The following is a 9,628-nucleotide window of genomic DNA, read 5'->3' on the forward strand; positions in this document are numbered from 1 at the left end:
AAGTCATAAAAACAGTAAGGGATGTAGACTTTATTTGCAATCATGGTGCAGTTGTGACTGTCAGTCTTATTATACCACAGCAGCTGTATTGTAAATAGAACCCTCCAGTTAAGTTTGTGTGTTTCCTGAAAGCATATCGTGCTCACTAGAGTGGTATCGGTGAATAGTAGTCGAAGACAACATAAAAATTCATATTTCAACCTTAATGAGTTTACCGTTCCAGAACTGTTCCTGTACTTGTTATGACGTCACAATACAATCCTCTATTATCAATATACACTTTTCAAAATTGAATAAGGGAAAGTTTTGCCGAAAAGTATGCAGTAATGCAAACGTCCACTATCATATGATCATCGTCATTTTACACTTACACAAAGCAGGATAAACAACATTTGATTGGTAGACACAACAATCAAACTGATGGAGAAGTCGTTTGTTGTTTGTCAAATATGAAATTATATTCTCAAAAAAGTCTGCAATAAAACTACGACGGAAAGTCATGTTCTTGAATTACCAATTATCAATACAAAAAACAAAATGTCTAGCTTTACGTATCTATATTGATGCAAAAGATAAGTCAATTATAATGTGTTTTGTTATGTCGCAGAAGTTTATTTTGTCAGAAAAAGCGGTAATATATCAGACTTCTACGTAATCCTTACAGCCTTACAGTTATTCATTTTAGATATACCACTTTATTATAATATATTCAACATACATGTGGCATTCTTTTTTCAATGCCTAGGGGTTTAATCAGTACACACTGTATACATATTTTTAATCCTTTACGATTCAATTATTTCTTCCTCTAGTATTTAGACTTAACTAGGTCGCTTCATAGAAAAAAAACCCAATAAAGTCTTTATCGACTCATGTCAGTTTTCTCCAAGGCCATCTGTTAAAATAACTTAAGAAATTCTGCTTGTTTCAAGAAATAACCGATCGATATGATTGCTGGTGTTTTATGATGTCGATTTTTTCCTGTAAAGAATACGGCACCTTACGGAAGGTATACGGTTTTATTGTTAAAATTCACGGGGCTACATTTCGCGGTTTTTTGAGTTGGAAAACTTCACGCAAATTAAACTTAATCCATCTCCCTCTGAGAATTGGATTAACTATAAAATATGTTTTATGTGACATTATCACGATTTTTGTGCAAACGAACAAACTCGTAACACATGGTTTTAAAAGATGTAGGTGGATGAAAATTGTTGGAAAACATAACGCTCGTCATGGTGTCCTCATTAAGAAATGTCCTATTGTGAGATCTGGAGCTTGGTGTTTGTTAGTATATCTGTTGGTCCCGTTACTGTATATCCTGTTTGTAAAAAAAAACGTGTCGTTACTAACTACCGCTTTTTCAGGATTCTCCGTGTAATGTTTCCTTTAGTCTTATTGAATATGAGTTTGGATTATAATTATTCTGGACAGTGATACATTGGGTTAAAATTTTGAAACCTAGAAGGCGACTAAGAAAACCAAAATAGGTCGAAAACGTGAAAAAAAAATCTAGATGGGAATAATTCAATGAAATATCTTATAATTGAAAACAAGTGAATGAAAACGTGGCGTGTAGGTAAAGACAAACCATGGGGAATAAAAGGCAAACAACTTAACATTAGAAAACATGTCTGAGATTTAAACTTTTATTATCAAGGTCTGACTGAAATATTCTCCTTTTCATTGATACAAGAATGATAAACTATAGAGAATGGTACTAAGTCATATTTCTGGCTTTTTATAAAAAAAAAAAAAAACATGCATCTTAGTTTATCAGTCGTTTGTGAAATGATGCTTCCTATATCTTGTACAAAAGACTCTTAGGTGAATAACACGTTTCAGAACAAATTTCGACTTAGATACGGCATAGCCAAATGATGAATTATACTGCAGCATACAACCGTGTCATCTTTGCTAGGCTCATTAGTGATATTAAGGACCTGAATGACTGAAGCCGAGGAGGCGACCGAGGAGGCGACCGAGGAAAATCGAAATTGGACTGAGTAAATGTAAAAACCAGACGGGGAGTTAACCTAGTCCAACAACTCTGTAACAATATACATTTTCACTACTGAATGATTTCAAAAGAATATAAAGTAAACAAGTATGTTCTGATCCGTGCCACTATTGTTATGAGGCGTATTTCAATACTGCATTATTTCAAAATAATGTAAAATACTTATTATACAATTTATCTAACTCGGTCAAGAACTGTTTGTTGTTTTAAGTAAACAGTAATACACTGTGTTTAATGTTACAAGGTAAAGGAAAATCAAAGTAGAAACATGTAAACATTGATAGTTACCGAGATTGAAAGCGATATGTTTACCGGGTTTTATGATCAAAGCGTGTTCTTAAGACGGATTTCTCTTTACATAACTATAACGTTCTGTGGACTAACAATAAACATACTTACGGAATGTTTATTGCCGACAGCTCATTGACGTTTTCTAATAAACCTGTACACAATAATTATTCACATATACATGAATAAAGCCCTTACCTATTAAGTGTACCAACCAAACTATCAATACTTAATTACAACTATTCATATATCAGTCATATCATTATAAAGTAACTCATTGAAATGACACCGGATATTGGTACTTGTACTCTTTGACCAGAAATTATTATCGAACAAAGATGGTTACTGGGAGGAACCAGCAAATATTCAGAGAAGTATGGATGTTATTTGACTTGACGCCAGATATTACATTGTAGCACCAAGGGGTCATTGGCGATCGTCCTGTATCTGTATAGCTGTTGATTACTTGAAAATAAGTACGTTGTTCGTATTTGGCATTCTTTACATTTTCTGCATATTTCAATGTCGCCTGTAATTTGGAAAGCACATACTGTAGCTTTCATGACTTAAAATCTGTTGGTCGTAGTACCGTTATATGGACTGATTTCGTTGTTGATCACTTTCTGGCCAAATTTATTTTGACTTTCTTCATTTTGAAGCAAAATTGTGTAGGTCATTGAAAAGTCGCTTGAATCATCAATTCTAGATCAAAGTGTTAAAGTATTACATCAAACTCCTTTCTAAACCAAAATCATCACCCAGAATATATACAGATCTGTTACACTTGACTGTTTATCTTGTAAACATCGACACGAAACATGGACGTGACAATGGATCACTATAACAAGTGCTATTAGACACTACATCACAAAACATCGTGTGTCAATGTTGATAGAATCCATTTAATTAATTATATCTGAGATTGGAAATTACCAAACATAGGATTAGTGATAATGAAAAAAGTTGTACCTGTCAATGAAGTGTTAAGTTGTGTTCGATTGATTATACTGATCCAACCTAAAGTGGGGCTCTAGTGATATTGACGCAAGTGAAATCTTGTCGACATTAAATCAAAACTGGTATCCTATCGCGTAATTGCTTCTCTTATTTGTTGTTCTCGTTGATTTATCTGTGGGAAGTGAATAATTTGTTTGTTTTTAGTTTAAATAACATTGAACTAAGTTAAATACGATATGTTATTGAAATATCGATTTCCATAAAACATCTTAGTTAACTAAATTCAACGTTTGTCACATAGCCTCTGAGGATGATTGTATTGCTACAATATAACGTCCAACACAGAACGCATGTATATCCTCTGATAAATGTGTCATTCCAGATACAGAATTGTACGAAAATCAAATAAGCAAGAAAAACCATCCAATTCACTCACAACGTCAACATTATACAGAGAACAGCAGGCACATGCTGTCTGCGCATGACCTCTGTGGACCTAACATTGCTACCATGTTCTCAATGAGGGAGCTTCATTTACTTCGCCCATTGAAATTCTACCACATACCCATAGTACATACGCCACAATGGCTGATCACCCGACCAATTTAATTACTCCGTCAAGAAAATGGACGAGATTGGTTAAAAAGTCAATTCTGTAGCCCTGAAATTGAACATAGGAGAAAATGAAATCTTCCTAATGTGGGCTGTTAGGAACTATAAACAAAAGTATTTAGGTCTGGCGGTTGTTGCCAGGATTGCATATTGGTTCATTACCACGAGGGCAAATACATTACTGTAGTCACCAGTTTAAATTACGCAGACACAAATCTAAAGTTTAATTCAGAGGAGGCCATACGCCTTCATGATAATCAAGGCACTGATTAATCAATTTCTATCAGTGTTGTTCTACTTGTATGTAAATTATGAATACATAAAACATACGTATATTTAAATATTTGAAATAAATGATATATCTGAAAAGTAGTAATGTATAATATAGATGTAATGATCATCATACGACAATCACCACTGTACCTTTTGGGTAATCGTGTTCTGCTTTAAACTTGTTTCTAGTCTGTTTTACTTCTTGAAAGATTGAAGAATCTAATAGATACCAAATCATTAAATTTTTCACCTGGTGAAGTTCACATCTTTTAACAATGAGCGATCTTAAGAGGACTATAGCGAGTATAATTTCATTCTGAAGTACAGACAATATCGTTATTTATCCAAGTAATATCACGCAAAGGGCATCGTATCCACATCGAAACCAATAACTCAAATATAGACTAGACTTCCTAAATTCTTAACACTTACCCTCGCGCGCAAAGTTAGATAAATATTGTTTTTAAGTTTGACAGCTGAGGCCACTAAGGTGCATTAACCCACAATAAAAAAAAAGAAAGTCACTATTCGAATGAATTAAAATGTGACATGCACGCCTTTTAATAGAAATATAGAATTCTATAATAAAGAGCCAGATAATGAAACAAGGAAACCAGATGGTCCATATACAGGTCCCTACCAGTGAAACCGAGCTGGGAGGAGAGGGCTGTAGTTTTATTCTCCGTCCCTCCGTCCGTCCTTGCGTCTGTTGACAAATGTTGTTGGCGCAATGGCGGATTCCTCAAGGAATTCTCATCACACTCCTTGATGGATTCTCTTCGAATTTAACACACTTACATTTATGAAGCATTGAATTATCTTATTTGACAAATTTGAGTTTCAAGACTTATGGGTCAAGGCCAAGGTCACTAATTCTAGGGCTTCACGGAATTTCATCAATGTCCATACACTTTTAAAACACTTAACTTTCTTGATCAAATTCCAGGTTAGGAGTGCAAGATCAAGGACACGTATCAATATTAGAAAGTTATTGTCAGAGTTCTCGGGAATAACTTCTTCTACAGTTTTGAACGAGTTCGAATTTCAGGGTTATTGCATCAAGGTGAAGATCACCACTTCAGAAAATCATTTTCAGAGCTCTAACGCATTTATTCCTTACAGAATTTCGATCAAACCTCGCCACTTACAAATGACCAGTTTAAGATAAATTATCAGTTACAAAACAAATTGAACAAAACTAGGTAAAATACAGATGTATGAACAAAAGGAAGATCTACTTGAAAACTCTTGAGAAAAAAAAGTACAAGGAAAATAAGGCCTAATGTTCCGGAAGGGCAAGCGTCTTCTGCTTCATTGACGACACCCTGCATTTAAATATTGGAAGTAAGTTATGTAACGTTCTGAAATGAGAACAAGCCATACAGCGACTCAATCAACAGGCATACTAACGAGCATCAAACACACAGAGTTTTATAATGCACAAATAAATAGACTATTTTTTTAATGAGATCACTATGACGACCGTTAAACATCCCATAATTTTATAATAACCTGCATTTTTTAATATCCTGTATTATGAGTTTGTTCGTCATTTGACGAAAATCGTGGTAATGGGAAAAGAGCCTTTAATATAGAATCAATTGCAACATTAGAGATGCAGGAATGTTATCATCCAGAAGTGGAAAATTAACAATAGGGAAATTGAAATCATCACGCCTATCCTACAGCTTGGTGGAAAGTTGTTCATGTAGGTTTTAATGTTGGAAATTACCTAGAAAAAGCGTAGAAGAGTCTTTAGTATCCTTGATTTTCAATTCTGATTGGTATATACATTTGACGTTTGATTTAACGACAAGACGTCATTAACAAACATATCTGAAAATGAAATATAAAAATGTTTACCTGTTTAGATAGCCCTTCGATAAATTCAGACTCCTATGAAAACAAATGTAACTTGAACTCGCACCTGTGATTTGTCAGTTTCAAAAACAATATATATTAAACATATAAATTATATGTAAACGTTACTGGGTTGGTTGATATACACTAAAGTGAATATAAGTCAAAAGACAATTCCTAATGCATTTACGAATAAACAGAAGGCGAGACATCGAAAGTAACCGAGAGTGCAGAACAACAAAAGACGACACAATAACAACAAACGAGATTGCAGCACAACAGAAGGCGATACAATAACAACAGAGATGGCAGAACAACAAAAGACAACACAATAACAGCAACACAGAGGGCGGAACAACAAATGGAAACAGAAAAACAGCAACATAGAGGACAGAACAACAAAAGACAACACAACAACAGCAGAGATGGCAGCACAACAGAAGGAGACACAACAACAACAAATATGGCAGCACAACAGAAGGAGACACAACAACAAATATGGCAGCACAACAGAAGGAGACACAACAACAACAGAGATGGCAGAAAAACAGAGAGACACACAATAACAACAGAGATGGCAGAAAAACAGAGAGACACACAATAACAACAGGGATGGCAGAAAAACAGAGAGACACACAATAACAACAGGGATGGCAGAAAAACAGAGAGACACACAATAACAACAGAGATGGCAGAAAAACTGAGAGAGAGACAACAATAACAACAGAGAATGCAGGCGATACAATACCTTTAATTTTTTTTTTCGTTAGCTTTCATTTACTGTAGGTGCAACTGATTTAACAACAACATGAACTTAGCATTTAATTTTGAAATTTTACTTCATCAAGTTTCTTTTAAGATCGCGCGTATTCAGCTGAAACGTTTTCACAGTTGAGATAAACAGTCCAATGTATCTTTCCAAAGGTAGTTGGTTGTCTTCAAGATAAATTGGTTTCCTACAATTGGAGAATTACGTCTTCGTAATAGCAAACAAAAACCTGTGGCATCACACGAAAGACAAATTCGTTTCAATGCTAATTGCTTTCTCATGGTGATGTTTGAACGTTGGTATTATGTAATACATTATTTATGTATACAAGGTACTTTCACTTGTCTGCACTATAAGAGTTGAACCTCAAACGGAAGCTACTACCAACAAATCCATACAGAATTAGTGACATCCATGTCCCATTCAATTTTCACAAAAAAATTGAATTGCCTGTCTATTTAACTGAGCTACTCCATATCAGTCAGTGTAACTTGCTATTTTTTAGTGATACACCAACCTATTATTTAAGCGTGTGAAGAAGCAGGATTCGAGTAGGTCTTCCATATTTTCTCTGAGAGTTTGTATCTTAATTGATATCTCTCTGACACAATCGTGTTTTGATTGGTGTTCCTTTAAAATGACCGTGTTTGGGTAGGTGTCCCTGTGCAATTATAGTGCTTGAGTCGTTTTCCCTATAAAATAGTCGTTTCGAATCGATGTCCCTGTAAAGTGACTGTGTCTGACTCGAAACGGCCTCCCTATGTGCGCGCGGTAAGTTCATGTGTTGACTGCGTGTATTTTTTGAAAGGATGCGATATATTCATACAGACACCCATACCATAGTGCGAAACTGCTTTCGACTTCACAGAGCTGTCACACTAAAATATATTGTAGAAGGCGCTCAGCAGCACACTATACCAGGTCACATCGTAATGATAACGGGAAAACCGGTGCGGACACTATCACTATAATGACCTTTATATGTCTCCGTCAGGGGACCCAACCTCGCATAGGCGAAAAATCCACTCAAGGTTCAAAGTGAGGCAGTGCTAAGAACACGTTAGAAAAAAAATATAAAGATCAGGTCCCAAATTTGGTCGCCTCTTATGAGTCTGACGGGGCATGCTATGGGTACAGTAAGTTAGTACGTACGAAACTTAAGGTCTACCTAGAGAACTGTTTAATGGATGACATTGAGTGGCTGTTTCTGCTTCGGTGTCTTTTTAGTTGTATTTTTTGATTCAGTATCTACGTATATATGTCGTATTAAAATCTATAGCTGATGTTAATTTGTTGTATTTGAATCAGAACCGCTATGAAGTGGTCCTGGATAAGTTAGAATCTGTCTAGTTTCATTTTGTAGCGATCGTTGCTAAACTCTATGTATAACCAGGGCATTATCTTAACCTCGTTATTTGATCCACTCGGGAATGTTATATATAAATCAATTCCTCCGCTTGCATTGAAAATCTACGTATCGTACAATAACCAGAAAAACATAAATGGAACATCAACCGTTTCAATGTAGTCTACACTGCTCTTTATACTGATTCCGGTTAAATAATAACGAAACCAGTTATCATTGGGGGGTGATACAATGTGCTATAGACGACGGTTGCTACAACTTATAAGGATCCGTAAAAGCTGACATCTAATCCAAGCCATACACAGTACTATGGATGTATCATGGCAGCGTTTATCTGACATTTCAGTTCTGTTAAAGCGAACATGATCAGCAGAAAAGTACACTCAGCTCAGAAAATTGTGAATTTATACAAATGCATCCAATAGATTGTTGTTACAATCAGTATAGATCTAGCGCAATGATACTGCTTTCTATTTTATTGTTTCTACACTGCTAGGCACTATAGACCAGACATCAGATGTTAGTCTCACTATTTTTTTTACAAAAATCACCAAGGGAGGACAAATAAAAGTATAATTTGCATATTCAGCATAGGGTTGATTTACGTTAAACACAGCAAAGTGATTCAAAAATAATTCAATTTCACTTTCAGATATATTGATGACGTTTCATATTTTAATAAGATATTCATTGTCCATGTAGATCATGCATTTGTATAGCCACCAGAATGAAGGACACGCCAGACTTCATCAGCCGCCTCCTCGGTCTTTCCCTATTATGTACTCTAAAGGGACAGCAGTTTACCAAGCTGTATGATAAACGTGAGGATTTCACTTTCTCTATTGTATCACTGTATTCCCAACCATTCGTGCTTCCATGTCGTAGTTAGATATCACAATTCTCGAGCAAGATGTCAATAACTGAAAAAAACAAACTCACAACGCAGGGTTTCGAGATATTGTAGGTTGAGGGAAATGATAGGGACATTTTATAGTCGTTAAATGATAATATTGTGAAACATTATATTTCCTTATTTGATATTAAGTTATACATGTTCGATGTCTGTCACTCTATCTGTTGGTCCCGTCGTTCCATGTTCTCATTTGGGAATGTGACAATACTAGCATGGTGCGTATCGATGATCAAGCAGAAGACGATTTTTTTCTGGAATTCCTGGTCTCGTGTATAAGTTTTTCTTTTGTTCATATTTTGCCCTAGTTTCACTGAATTTGAGTTTGTATTTGATTCTATTGGCAGGTTGGCTTCACTTTGTTGCTTATTGAGTTTTTTTCACTCGAATTTCCTAATCGGTTCCTTTTAATTAAGGACAATTGATTTTTTCGAACGATATTTTAAAAAAAAAACATACCGCTTACATGCACTCCCACGTCCATGTTCTTATCTCTTGTACTATCATAATCTTTACATTTGCATTCTAGGAAAATAAACTTGCACAGGATTGCTTCAGCTAAACGTGTGTATA

This window comes from Ylistrum balloti, unplaced genomic scaffold (assembly GCF_031769215.1).
Source record: "Ylistrum balloti isolate Yb309-2 unplaced genomic scaffold, AGI_CSIRO_Ybal_v1 Utg369956, whole genome shotgun sequence".
In the NCBI taxonomy this organism is placed as follows: Eukaryota; Metazoa; Mollusca; class Bivalvia; order Pectinida; family Pectinidae; genus Ylistrum; species Ylistrum balloti.